The sequence below is a fragment of the Manis pentadactyla genome, chromosome 4 (assembly GCF_030020395.1).
Source record: "Manis pentadactyla isolate mManPen7 chromosome 4, mManPen7.hap1, whole genome shotgun sequence".
Classification (NCBI taxonomy): Eukaryota; Metazoa; Chordata; class Mammalia; order Pholidota; family Manidae; genus Manis; species Manis pentadactyla.
The window spans coordinates 107349327-107363070 of record NC_080022.1 but is presented as its reverse complement, the minus strand read 5'-3'; the positions used below and the strand labels follow the sequence as shown (position 1 = coordinate 107363070).

The 13744-nt window shown below is 39.0% G+C and overlaps 1 protein-coding gene across 4 annotated transcripts in view; it reads left to right on the top strand.

Annotated features, from left to right (window-relative positions):
* The window catches only part of WARS2 (tryptophanyl tRNA synthetase 2, mitochondrial), a 142657-nt gene that overhangs the window by 12015 nt on the left and 116898 nt on the right, over positions 1–13744 (top strand). The window contains exon 2 of one of the 4 annotated variants that reach the window (XM_057500600.1): positions 8708–8790. The exons of the other annotated variants lie outside the window; for them this stretch is intronic. The gene's annotated coding sequence lies outside the window, so the exon portion shown is untranslated. The remainder of the gene's footprint in view (positions 1–8707; positions 8791–13744) is intronic. 4 annotated transcript variants of the gene reach the window in all.

The following is a 13744-nucleotide window of genomic DNA, read 5'->3' as shown; positions in this document are numbered from 1 at the left end:
ATTGACAAGTGTAATCAAGTTATAACAACCCAAAGCTCCATCTCCATCATGGGACCTACCTCCTCCTCGGGCAGCATATTCCTGGCCCGCACACAGTACTGTATCCCTTGAACGGTTTTTTAAAATGCATAGCCAAGGTTTTCCCAATAGAGCTGCTTTTCTAAGCTTCTATCCCTCCAGGAGACATATTCTTTCTCTAGACATGTCAATATACCTCAGCTTGTTTCTATTAAGTCTTGTCCTCAGAGTTCTCATATATTTTCTGGGGGAAGTCACTATTTCCTTTTATTAAAATGTGGACCTTTTACCTAGAAAAAAATGCACATAAACTCTCAAAACTTTGTGTGCAATTTCACAAGTCCATAAAACCAGTTTAAGAACTCCTACTTTAAGCTGATCTGTCTCTGTTTTGCTGACTAACTCACAGAAGGTAAACTTAACTCCCTTCTTTCCCTTTTGCCTAATTGTTGCCTCCTCTACCACTTACTAATAACAAAACTGGTCTTGTGATCTACACCATAGGACTTCCACATGAAATTGTTTTATGATGAAGTATTTCTGGTACTTCAATAAATAAAACCTCTTGTTGGAGAATGAGGTATATCTTCACACCGTATTCTTTTCTGTACAGATGGCTTTATAGTGAAATTATAGTATATGCTTATACAATACACAAATGTATAAGGTTCATGCTAGCCAACTCTAAAATTCAGTCTTTAGTGGTAGTGTGAGAATCTTACTATAAGATGCTGCTGCTTAAACATTTAGGAGTATATATATTTATTAAACGTTTGGAGGAAATAGGAGAAGATTAAAAATATTTGCTTGCATGGATTAAAAAAAAGCTGTCCAGAATATTAAGAGCAACACCCATCCAAACTTCACAGAAAGTGTCACGAGACTGTCAGTTATTAGAACTGATCAGATATTTGGCTGTCCTTTTCAACCAGAAGATGGATTTGAACCATATTACCACATCCATGGTTTAGTTTTGAAGAGAGGAAAAAAAAAAAAAGCCAATTATTTGTCCTTTTGTTCAAAGGCCTTTTTTGTCTTGTAGATCCCTGAAAAGCTAGTAGAGAAGCCAGCCTTTCACATCCATTAAGATTAGCCCTGAAATTGTTGAATTTGATCTCTTCCATTTGCCATCTGGATACAGTAGAGAAAAAGCTATTCTGCATTGGGTTGCTGGACACCATCCAGAAAATAATATGTCAGGGGCATCAAAGGCTTGAGGCACTCGGTCCAGTCTGTCTAATGATCACAGGCAAGGTCTGCTCTCCAGTTTTGTAGTATGTTTTATTTTTGCAGTGACAATATATATCCCAGCAAAATAGATCACAAAGATTTCTGCCAACCTGTCAAAGCTAGGATTCTTCCATCATAGACTTCAAAAAAGGACCACATTTTAATTGGCCAGAGCTTGATTTCCAAAATTGAGGAAGCTCCATCTCATCCCAATCTATCCCCTTTCTAATGGAGAACACTTGATGCAAGGAGGATTTTAATTAATAGATTGTTTCATCCCACACACCAAATGCCACATTTAGTCTCCTTAAATTGACCTCATTTAAAATTGTATTCCTTATCCTCTTTATAAGCTGGCCCAGTCTCTGGCCAGCTAATGATCATGCTGGCAGCTTTCCAGGAATCTGACAACCGCATCTCATTATTCACACCAACTGGAGCCAATTGTGGCTGGCTTTTTTTCTTTTTATTCTGTTATTAAAAAATGTGTATAGGAAGCAACAGCAAGCGATGGCATGTCATTTGTTCTGCCCAGGGATCAGGAAAGAGCCTTGCACAATATGACCTGTAAGATCAGGGAGCATATGGCTGTGTTTTAAGGTAGCTGGAGGCCATCTAACAATAGCAAGCTTTGGTTTAAGTCTTTGCAGGGTGTGCTTAGGGACGAATGGATAGCTTCTGTAGTAGGTACAATCGTAGGGCAATTGCTACTTTGTCTCCTATACAGGGAACGGATGGCAGGAAGAGACGCCAAACCCTAGCCATGGACATTACTTTTCCTTGTGGACAGGAATGGTCTCCACGCTGCACCCTAAATACTAGAGCAACTCCCGTATCTCTCACCTGGAAGCTGGAGAAGCCCTTGCTGGGTTCTGGCTGCTTACTGCAGGGGGTGTCAAGGACAACAGCACTCTAGTTTTGTGCCTTATTCAGGGTATCCAGGAGATCTAAAGTCATTATTTATTCTGCTCAAAACTGGTACTTTCTGCACTCCCATCTTATCATCCAGAGGCTTTACTCACAGAATCTTGCTGTGCTTTTCACCTTCAGATTGCCTGGTATTGGGAATAACAAGTAGTTCTCTTAGATTAAGAAAAATAAACAAAATCTTAAAACTATAAATCAAGCAAAGCAATGTCGATGATTCTTAGCAGAGTTATCTCTGCTGAGCTTTGTATACATACTCATAGCTTCTATCCAGTTCCTTTCAGGCCAGCCCAGCCCTTTCTGTAGCTGGTGGCTTGTGTTTCCTGTAGTGTATACCGGCTCTCAGATCCCCTCTTTGGCTTAAAAAATAAACTGACAAGCAAACAAAGAAAAGACTGTGATATCACTTCCTGGCCCTGTCACCTCCTAACCAAGTCACTTAACCCCTCTGTGCCTTAGGCACCATATCTGTAAAATGGGACTCGTAGTAGTACCTACATTATAGGTTTGTTGTGACAGTTAAGTCAGGTATGTGAAGAAAAAGCCTGGCACAGTGGAGTGCTCAATATATATTTACTGCTGCTGTTACTGTTATTATCTGATGCACTTTAGTTTAAAGAAGTTCAGTAATTTTTACCTTAATTAAGTATTTAGCATTTTAAGCTTTATCATAATTAATATTTATCATAAATGAAAAGATTCTAAGTTCTGCTGAAAGAACTTTAGGGATTCGCAAACAGAAAAAGTTGGAGGGAGGGAGATGTGGGATCACATTGTTGCCTCGCTGGCTTTGACATTGCCGCACACCGTGCCGGACAGAGCCCGGACACCCAGCCCCCTGCTGGACGGCAGCACCAGCTCAGGGATTTGCTGTTTGTGCTCACCTTTGCCTCACCAGTATCTAGAACAGTGCTGGCCTCTCAGGATGGTGACTCCCTATCATCAGTCATCTCTTGATCTCAGCTCAGTCCCTCACGAATTCCCAGGATTAAAAAAAAAAGTATTTATTTTTTATCTTTTGTCCTTTTTTAACAAAGAAATTTTTTTATTGCCATTACCTGTCTGTACTTAGTTGTATTATCTTATCTTCTTGGTTATAAAGAATGCCCTCAACGTGGGAGCTTTGGTAAGAGGCAGAACCGGTTTTGCCACTAGGGAAGCGAGAGGGGAGGTTCCTCCTCGGTTTCTCAGCCCTAAGGTAGAATGAGCAAAGAGAAGCACATGCCCTGGGCTCACGCAATAGGACTCACCCGCCTGGGCCTGTGAATCTTGCAGTGGGGAGGCTAGGAGAGGAAGGGGTGGAGGGTAAGAGTCACGGTGGCAGCGGCCTCTGTGGTTGTGATAACACCCTAGCTGGGTGGTGTCTGCTACCTGGGCTTTTCTACTTTAGATGGCCAGCGTCAGTTTGTTGCTCACAGTCAGACTTCTGAGTGGTGCACGTGGCTTCCGCTGGAGATCTCGCCATCACTCACAGTTGCATAGCTTCACAAATGCTACTCTCCTACTCTCTAAAACCCACCCACTGGCCTGCAGCTCACTTAGTCAGGCACTCACACTCCAACCATGTCCCGACCCAGTCGTGTCCCCTAAGCTATCAATCTGCCTCCTTTCTCATGACCCATCACCCACTCCTCATGGTGAAGCATCATTGTCCCCCATTTGCAGATGTCCTTTATCCCTTTGCAGTCTCTCCCTCTTGAGTACATTCATCAAAACCCAGCCTGCTCTTCATCTTCTCACTTACCCCCAAGCAGCCAGACACAGTGCAGAACATTACAGAGTAGGTTAATTGCTTCGACTTGACATTCTTGACCACAGTCCTGAAACAGGCACTTACTAGTGCCTGAAAACTGTGCTTATCTAGTAAACTGGGTTTTCCTCTCTGAGAGGCAGCTCCCTGAGACTCCATGTTATTTATTTCTAGTTCTGTACTCTTCCCTTCCTCCTGGCAAACAGATGCAGTTCTCACTTCACACTTCATTCAGAGAATAGAATGAGACACACTCTCTGTTTTTGTTCCAGCGTCTATGCCGTGTTCTCTGTTGTCTCGAGTCACAGCGGGAGTCATGTTCCTGCTCCTCCTGTTGATCACTCAATCCATCTGTGCTCTGGGTTCCCTCTCTGCTCACCTTCTGAAGGACTTGACACCGGTGCTTATATTCTTTTCTCTCATCTCCTGCATCATAAATGTCTCCCTCAGTCTGGATAATTCCTATTGCCATACAAAATGCTCTGATAGTTCCCATCTTGAAAAAAAAACATTTTTTGCCCCTGTAATTCCCTTTAACTGTTGGTTCACTCCTCTGCTCCCTTTCATGGTAAAACTTCCATTAAAATTGTCAATACTTTCTCTCTTAACTTCCTAAAATAGCCTATTGGAAGGTGTTTTCTAGTCCTACCTCTCTGTTCTAATTGTTCTTGTCAAAGTCTTCAGTAACCTTCACATCACCAAATCCAGTGGTCAGCACTGAGTCATCATATTGCTTGACCAATCAGTGGCATTTGTCTCCATCCTTTTTTATAAAACACTGCCATGGTGAGTCAGTTTGCAGGATGCCCCACGCTCTTGGTTTCCTGCCTCCCTCATTGGTGCACCTGCTGGTCACACCTCCCGGCTTCTGCCCTCCCTGCCCCGGACCTCTGTATGCTGAAGAGCCCCTAAGCAGCTTCTGGAGTTCCCCACCGCAGGCTCTTTGTGGTGGCACTTGTCCCACTTTATGGCTTCAAATACCAGGAATATGTGGACTCTTTCCAAAGTCACAGTGCTCTCTTCTATGGCTCATGTTGTATCCGTCTACCCAGTTAGCATTTCCATGTGGAGGACTAGGAAGCTTCTTTAACTCGTCCAAAACAGAACAGTAAATGGCCCCAGGTCCCAGTTTCACCAACTAATACTTAGGATTCATCCTCAGTTCCACCCTTTTCCTCAGCTGTGTGCCCAGTCCATCAGCAAGTATATTGAAATTTCTTTCTAAACACTTGTCAAATCTGTCTACATCTCTCCATTTCTCTGCCAATAACCTAATCAAATCCACCATCATTGTTTACCTCTGCTCCAGCCATGATTTCCCTGCTTCCATTCTCAACTGCCTTCTATCTTTTCTTCATCTAGAGGCCAGAGTAATCCTAGAAAAATGGAAATCTGATCATATCACTCCTTACTTAAAATCCTTGAATCACTTCCCAATCCAAGCTCCTGCCATAGCCTCCTAGGCATGTGTGACCTGCTTCCTATCTGCTTTTCCAACCATATTTCCTGCCTCTTTCTCTCCCCTTGCTCACTGTACACCCAGGACACTGCACTGGTCTCTTCTCTGTTCTTGTTGGCTTGTTTGTTTTTTCCCTCTGGGATGCTTTTATCTTGCCTCTTCTTTCAATCTGTCTTTTCTCTTATTTTTGATAAAAATTCAAATGTCATCTACTCCAAGAATCTTTTTGTGTCCTTCCTATCTAAAGTAATCATTTCCCCATTCCTCTGTTATTTCACCCTGCTTTTTCTTCCTGGTACTAATCACAGTCTGTATTTATCATGGTTATTTATTTGCCTATGTTTTGCATGTCTCTTCCTGGAATTAAGCTACACAATATGAAGGCCACATAGTAGATGCCCACAAATATTTGTTGAATGAATGAATGACTTTCTCTCCCAGTAATTTGGTGTTCTTTGGCAATTCAGTTCATTTTTTGAGGCATCAGGTTTTTCATCTGAAATGTTGCTGTTTGACATAATGATTTTTAATATTCCTATGTCCTGTGATTTTGAAGAGGAAGAGAATGGAGGCAAAGACAGCAATAGGAAGGTTATTGTAAAAGTATAGGTGTGCAGGGGAAAGGATCTTAATATTATGGGCGTTAAGATATTAAAAAGAATTTTTTACACATACATATATTGACTATAGCATAAAGTGAGAATAAAAGTAAGGTAAGACTAATGTTTAATATGGTCCCTATTTTGTTTTAAATGTATTCTACGTATATAAATGTTTTCCTATCTTATAAAGGTATGTGTGCACTCCTGAGTCTTAATGTTGATTGCTTTAGTGGGGTATAATGTGAAGAAAGAAAGTATTTTTTTTTAACCTCTTTCTTTATATATCTCTATATTATTGGGCTTGTTATAAGAAGCATGTATTTAAAATCTAATATTCAAGCCACAAACGGTTTGAAAGAGAATGGTGCACCCTGGGCCTCAGGCCATATTGTCACCTTTTTTTTCTCCTCTTCATTTCATTAGATTTTTTTAAAAGTTAGATAATATATAGAGACAGTGACATATGAGAATTAAGATCTATTTTCTTATCAACTCAGCATGAGCCTGATATACCAATGTATAGCTCTGATAAACTTAGACTAAGACTCTTCACCTAAACCCAAACCCCAATGTTGGGATGTGAATTACCAGCTGCCTGAGAAAAAGGGCACAAGAATTAATTTGATCTCCTGAATGAGGGAAGACAGAGTTTAGGGAGCCAGGCCTGGCTCTAAGACAGGCTTACAGGGATGGCAGAAAGGGCAAGGCTCGTCTGGAAACAAACATGGTCCAGTCAGGGTCCTTGAAGCCGATCATTCCAAAGAGCGATTCCTTAATCCAAGGGGAGAGCAAGGACAGGGGAGGAAAGGAGCTCCTTTCTATTGTAGCAGAAAGAAGATGGAAAACTGCTGCTATGAGGTAGGACCTCATTTAGTGAATGAGAATAGAAAACCAGGAACCAACAGAGACAAAATTGGAGAAACGAGAGAGGCTAAAATACAAACAATGCGATGTAGCTCAATGAAAATCAAAAGTGAATGTTTTAAAGGATGATAATAAGCAGCATCAGTTGATAGACTCAAAGAGGTCATTGAAGAACAGCAAGACAGAAAAAGCCATTGATTAAAGGATTAGGGGATCACTGCTGGTTTTAGAAAAGCTTTATTAGCTTAGTAGGTGAGAAACCAGATCATGGGGATGTCACAGTGGGGGATAGATTGTGGGTGGTGGCATTGTCTCATAGCAGTATTTGGGAAGAGTAGGCTAGGGAGAAATAACTCCACATAGGAGTAAACCTCTATATATTTCTACACAGTAGGAAAGACTGTATAAAGAAATAAAGATTAGAGATGGAAGAAAGAAAAGGAAAACTTAATGGAGAAATAGTCTGAACAACACAAGAAAGGATAGAATCAGTAGCACTGTGGGACAGGGTTGGTCTTATAGGGATTTTTCTCAAAAAAAAAAGAGAGAAGATGGCTATATGGAAATATTTAGAGTTACAGAGTAGAGAGGATGACACTACATACCGAACTCAGTAAGTAAGAATTAATGTCATCTTATAAATGGAGGGAAGGCCCTAGGGGCTAAAGTGAACTTGAGATTTTAAATTGGCTCTAAGTAAAATGGGCCAGCGATTAGCTGGGTGTGGCACCATTGTCATTGGACTGTAGGGTTTCCAAAGGCAAGGACTGTGTTTTATTAATACTGTATCCCCCACGCCCCCCAACACAGTGTTTAGTGCATGGTTAGTACTCAATAAATACTAGGATGGATGGATGGATGGATGGATGGATGGGTGGATTGTCTGGTATCTAGTATGTCCTTACTGAAAGTATTTCGACTGATTTAAACTATTCCTGACCCCTAGTGAAGGCTTAAGGTGAAACTAAATATAATGATTAAACTAATCCCACAACAGTCTGTAGTTTGGAAATAGGACTTAGTAAAGTAGATGGTACCCTTGCTATAAGCCCACAGTTTTGCGTGTCGCTTTCTGTAGGATGAGGGATAGCAGTGGCCATTTCATTTTGGCAATGCTGGGTGAAGGGTGAGTCAGATCTAGCACACACTATTCTGGTACTTACAGCTCTTGAATATGGCCTAAGTTCAGGAATGTCCTACTTGTGCCCATATTTGCAGTTTCAATGGCCCCACAAAGCATCTGTACCTTCCTGCTTTTGCTGCTTCATCTGAATGTAGAGGTAACTTAAAGATAGTTCAGATATCCCTATTTAAAATCGGGTGACTAGTGTGTGTGGCAAAGAGGCTGGGGAACCTTTATTAGGAATCCCATGTCAGATGTGATTAGTGAACATCAAGAGTCCAAATTTAATGGTATGTGCTTTTACTCAATGAAAAAACTTTGAAGAAAAGGCAGAGCAGGGAAAGACACTGCTTGAAAAAGAAAACAAAAAGACCTCCAGTCTTATTTTTCTATGAGAATAAAAGGGAATTGGTGATGTAACTCTCTTATTCATGCAAGAGTTATATATGGAAGACGTCTCCTTAGATGAGGCTAATAAAGTGTCACTTGTCCACTGGGAAAATTTATTATCCTTCCTAACAAAAATAGCATGATCTTTGTTTTGGTTTTATATCAATGAACTAATGTTACAAATTGATCATTTCCTAACAAAGGGAAGTTGAAATGATTCTGGTACTAAAATATACATTTCTCCTCAACTTACCAGTTGACATTAGGAGTTTGCTCTTTTTTCACTGCTACCATGAACGCTCGTAGGACCAAAACATTTTTCTTCATGTGGCTTTGGTTGTTAGGAGCCGTCGCAGTGGAAGCCCTGGCCCTTGAACCGTAGCAGCAGCAGGTGCGAGGAGGAGGAACTAGATTTCAAAATATTTTGGTAAGAGGTTATTTGTCATGTTGAAGTTATCAACACAACATCTGATGTTAATTTTGAGATTCTTAATTTATCCCTTTTAAAGATTCAGATTCAAAAAACATAAACACATTTCCACTCAGTTTTCCCATAATTCCCATTCCTTACCTCAACTCAAAACATCCTGATCCTGTTGTGTTCTGCTCTGTTTCTGCCCCTGCCTGATTAGGTGTGTTCCTGGGTGCCTGCTGGGGTGCACACCATGCTTGTCTTCCAGAAAAGAGGAAATAGCTCTGTATTGTAGGTTAGACACACTCTGCCTAAGGATGGAAAAGGTAAAAAAAAAATCAAACCGAATTTATACATATATATGCTATGAGCTCCCTGTATACTGCTGAGTCTCTTCAACAGCATATTATTAAAATAAAATGTCAGGAAATAATCATATAAAATCCACTCTGAACTTTAAGGTAAGATTGCATTCTAAGGAAAGTTGAGCAACTTTATAAGATGTTCATAAAAATAGTTTCAGCATATTTATTCTAAGAGTATTTTATTACAGATTCAACTAAAATTACAATAAGAATTTGGAAAAATATTCTGACAATTGTAGGTACTGTTGTCTAAGATGGCTAGCATTTGCCCAGGTAATCTGGGAAGGGATAATTTGATAATGTCCTACTAGTCTTGGAAATGTCCTTCCATCATCCTCCCCTCCCCTGGGGCTGCAGAGTGATCTGGAACTTATGACCGGACTTCCAGCTCCTGCATTCCATAAGCTTCACGTGGTTAGTATTCATTTCTACTTCATTCAGATACATAACTGAACCTCCACCCTCTTGATGTTAGGAATAAATACATGTTGCTTACCTTTGAGGATTTCACTGGCTGGTGAGGGTAGTAGGCTTGCAGGAAAAGTAAATTACAGAGCAACCCTGTGCTATGATAGACAACAAAGCATTACAACAAGTGCTTATAGGAGCAAGTAACTCACCTTGGGAAGGTAGAGAAGACTTTACAAATGTGATGACCTCTGAACTGGGATTTAAAAGGTAATGTGAAATTTGTCATGTAGAGAAAGGCACATCAGGCAGAGAGAACTGAATGTGCAAAAAGTTAGTTTAGGAAAAATGGCTGCTTCAGGCTACTAAGAGGCGTACACAGCCCATGGACTGGAATGGTGGCAGAAAAAGGCTGAATAAGTCAACTTGGGGCTTATTAACTCAGCAGTGCTGGTAGGGTGGGGACAAGCAAAAAAAGTAAAATTGCTGGAAACATGGGAGAACTTGTAAAAATGCTTCAAGCTTTTTACATGAATCATATGGTAGGTCTATTTTTTGCAAAGGTTTTTTTTTTTTAATTCTCTTCAAGATAGGAAATAAAGTAAATGACTTTAGTTTAACTTAACTGGTGACATTTCCAGAGCATCCTCTTCACTAGCTGGGATTCTGCCTGTGTGTACACACAGCCCTGTTCCACTTGGTGGGTATGTTTCTCGCTCTTCTTCACTGTTGGATGGTTTCAGATATGAGCATTTGTGATTACTTTCTCAGCAACTCTGATTTTTTGATAGTGTTAAAACAAAAGTTGTTATTTTTTATAAAAATATCAAAGAGTTTACTGATTTTGGTACCTGTCCCTTGTGGTACCAAATATTTTATCATTAATAATTGTTCAGTATATAGTAATTTGTCATCTAAGCAAATGAAAAACAATGTACCTTCAAGATGCACTTTCTAATCATGTGATTGAAATTGTTCAAAATAAGAGTAATATTCTATTATGTGAATTATTTTACCTATGATAATTTAGTCATTAAGAGAATTATCTACAACATAAAAATTTCCAATTGGAAGGGGAGAGGAATCTCAAACTCAGAAGTAAATTGCATTTAAAATCATTACATTTTGAGTGTGAGTGCTGATTTTGAGGTGAAGATGTTGAAATATTACCATTTGTGACTGAAAGCATGTTTATAAAAACAAAACATACCCATATAAATATATAAAATGTATAAAAATAAAATAAGAGTTGAAAGTTTACTGTAAACAGTATTTACTACAAAAGAGAAATGATAAATATTCATTAGGGAATATAGGCAACTTTTGAAGTTGTTGGGAATAAAACTAAACTATAAATGAGAATAATGATTTTGGTTAATAAATTTACAACTTCATTAGTACAAGAATGCAGAAATTCCAAATGGAGTAACTGGAATTAGAGAAAAAACTATGACACTGCATTACTGTGGAAGTGAGATAAATGTTTCTGCAGCTTATGCAACAGTACATGAAAAACATAACAATGAAAAAAATTACCAGTTTGTATAAACAAGCAGTAAAGGAAAGGCTATCTTCATCAAAGAAATATTATTGAATTTTATTAGGCATAATGGGACAGTTGACTATGAAATGGAGAGTTATTTCACACACATACAGACACACACACACACACACACACACACACAGAATGCATATCAGAACCTTGATTTTGCCTCTAATTATGAGTGGAAAATCTAATTTGGTAGAAGTTTTAGAGGAAGAGCTAGGTCCTTGATTTGTGCAAAATGCTAAGGTTTATAAGCAAATGTGAGGCATTGAAACCTCTGAAATGCCCCAGTGCTGACACTTTGACAGGACAGTCTCCACATCTACATATAGACTGGCAGGTTTTTCAGAACTTAGGTAAGAGGACCAAAGACGTGACATGGAGGAAGCTATATAGTATGTCAAAAATATGTTGGATTATTTGTTCTCTAACATTAGAGGCTGTAATCAAGGGTTTCCTGGTTATCCGGATCTTTCAAGCATAAAGAGGACTTGTGAATTAATGGTTGGCCCACACATTTCCAAATGAGAGTTTTCCTTTTTGCTCCCCAAGTTTATTTAATACATACAAAGCATTTTAAGAATTCTTTCTGAAGAGCTTCAAAGAAAAATTATAGACATGTTCACTTGGTTTTTATTTTTATTTTTTATTTATTTTATTAAGGTATTATTGATATATACTCTTATGAAGGTTTCACATGAAAAAACAATGTGGTTACTACATTTACCCCTGTTATCATGCCCCATACCCCATTGCAAGTGACTGCCCATTAGTGTAGTAAGATGCCACAGAGTCACTATTTGCCTTCTCTGTGCTACACTGTCTTCCACCTGATCCCCCCGACACCAGGTGTGCCAATCATAATATCCCTGAATCCCTGTCTCCCTCCATCCCTACCCGCCCTCCCCAACCTCTCCCCTTTGGTAACCGCTAGTCTCTTCTTAGAGTCTGTGTGTCTGCTGCCATTTTGTTCCTTCAGTTTTTACTTCATTGTTATACTCCACAAATGAGGGAAATCATTTAGTACTTGTCTTTCTCCACCTGGCTTATTTCACTGAGCATAATATCCTCCAGTTCCATCCATGTTGTTGCAAATTGTAGAATTTGTTTCTTTCTTATGGCTGAATAGTATTCCATTGTGTATATGTACCACATCTTCTTTATCCATTCATCTACTGATTAATTAGGTTGCTTCCATAGCTTAGCTATTGTAAATCGTGCTGCAATAAACATAGGGGTGCATATGTCTTTTCGAATCTGAGAAATGATTCTTTGGGTAAATTCCTAGGAGTGGAACTCCCGGGTCAAGTGGTATTGCTATTTTTAGTTTTTTGAGAACCTCTATATTGCTTTCCACAATAATTGAATTAGCTTACATTCCCACCAGCAGTGGAGGAGGGTTCCCCTTTCTCCACATCCTTGCCAGCATTTGCTGTTCTTAGTCTTTTGAATACTGGCAGTCCTAACTGGTGTGAGGTGATAACTCATTTTTGTTTTTATTTGCATTTTCCTGATATCTAGTGATGTGGAGCATCTTTTCATGTGCCTGTTGGCCATCTGAATTTCTTCTTTGGAGAATTGTCTGTTCATATCCTCTACCCATTTTTTATTCGGGTTATTTGCTTTTTGGGTGTTGAGGCATGAGAGTTCTTTATATATTTTGGATGTTAACCCCTTGTCAGATATGTCATTTACAAATATAGAATATAGTCTCCCAAACTGTAGGATGCCTTTTTGTTCTGTTGTTGGTGTCCTTTGCTGTACAGAAGCTTTTTTTTTTTTTGAGAGGGCATCTCTCATATTTATTGATCAAATGGTTGTTAACAACAATAAAATTCTGTATAGGGGACTCAATGCACAATCATTAATCCACCCCAAGCCTAATTCTCATCAGTCTCCGATCTTCTGAAGCATAACGAACAAGTTCTTACATGGTGAACAAATTCTTACACAGTGAATAAGTTCTTACATGGTGAACAGTACAAGGGCAGTCATCACAGAAACTTTTGGTTTTGATCACGCATTATGAACTATAAACAATCAGGTCAAATATGAATATTCGTTTGATTTTTATACTTGATTTATATGTGAATCCCACATTTCTCCCTTATTATTATTATTATTATTATTTTAAATAAGATGCTGAAGTGGTAGGTAGATGCAAGATAAAGGTAGAAAACAGTTTAGTGCTGTAAGAGGGCAAATGTAGATGATCAGGTGTGTGATCATGTGTTTTTTTTTTACTTCTTTTTGTTGATGTGGTTGATGATGTTGATGTATTTTCTAATATTGTACCATCCTTGCATCCCTGAAATAAATCCTACTTGATCATGATGGATGATCTTTTTGATGTATTTTTGAATTCAGTTTGCTAATATTTTGTTGAGTATTTTTGCATCTATGTTCATCAGGGATATTGGTCTGTAATTTTCTTTTTTTGTTGTATCTTTGCCTGGTTTTTGGTATTAGGGTAATGCTGGCCTCATAGAATTAGTTTGGAAATATTCCTTCCTCTTCTACTTTTTGGAAAACTTTAAGGAGGATGGGTTCACTAAATGTTTGATAAAATTCAGTGGTGAAGCCATCTGATCCAGGAGTTTTCTTTTTAGTTGGTTTTTTGATTACCAATTCATTTTCATTGTTAGTAATT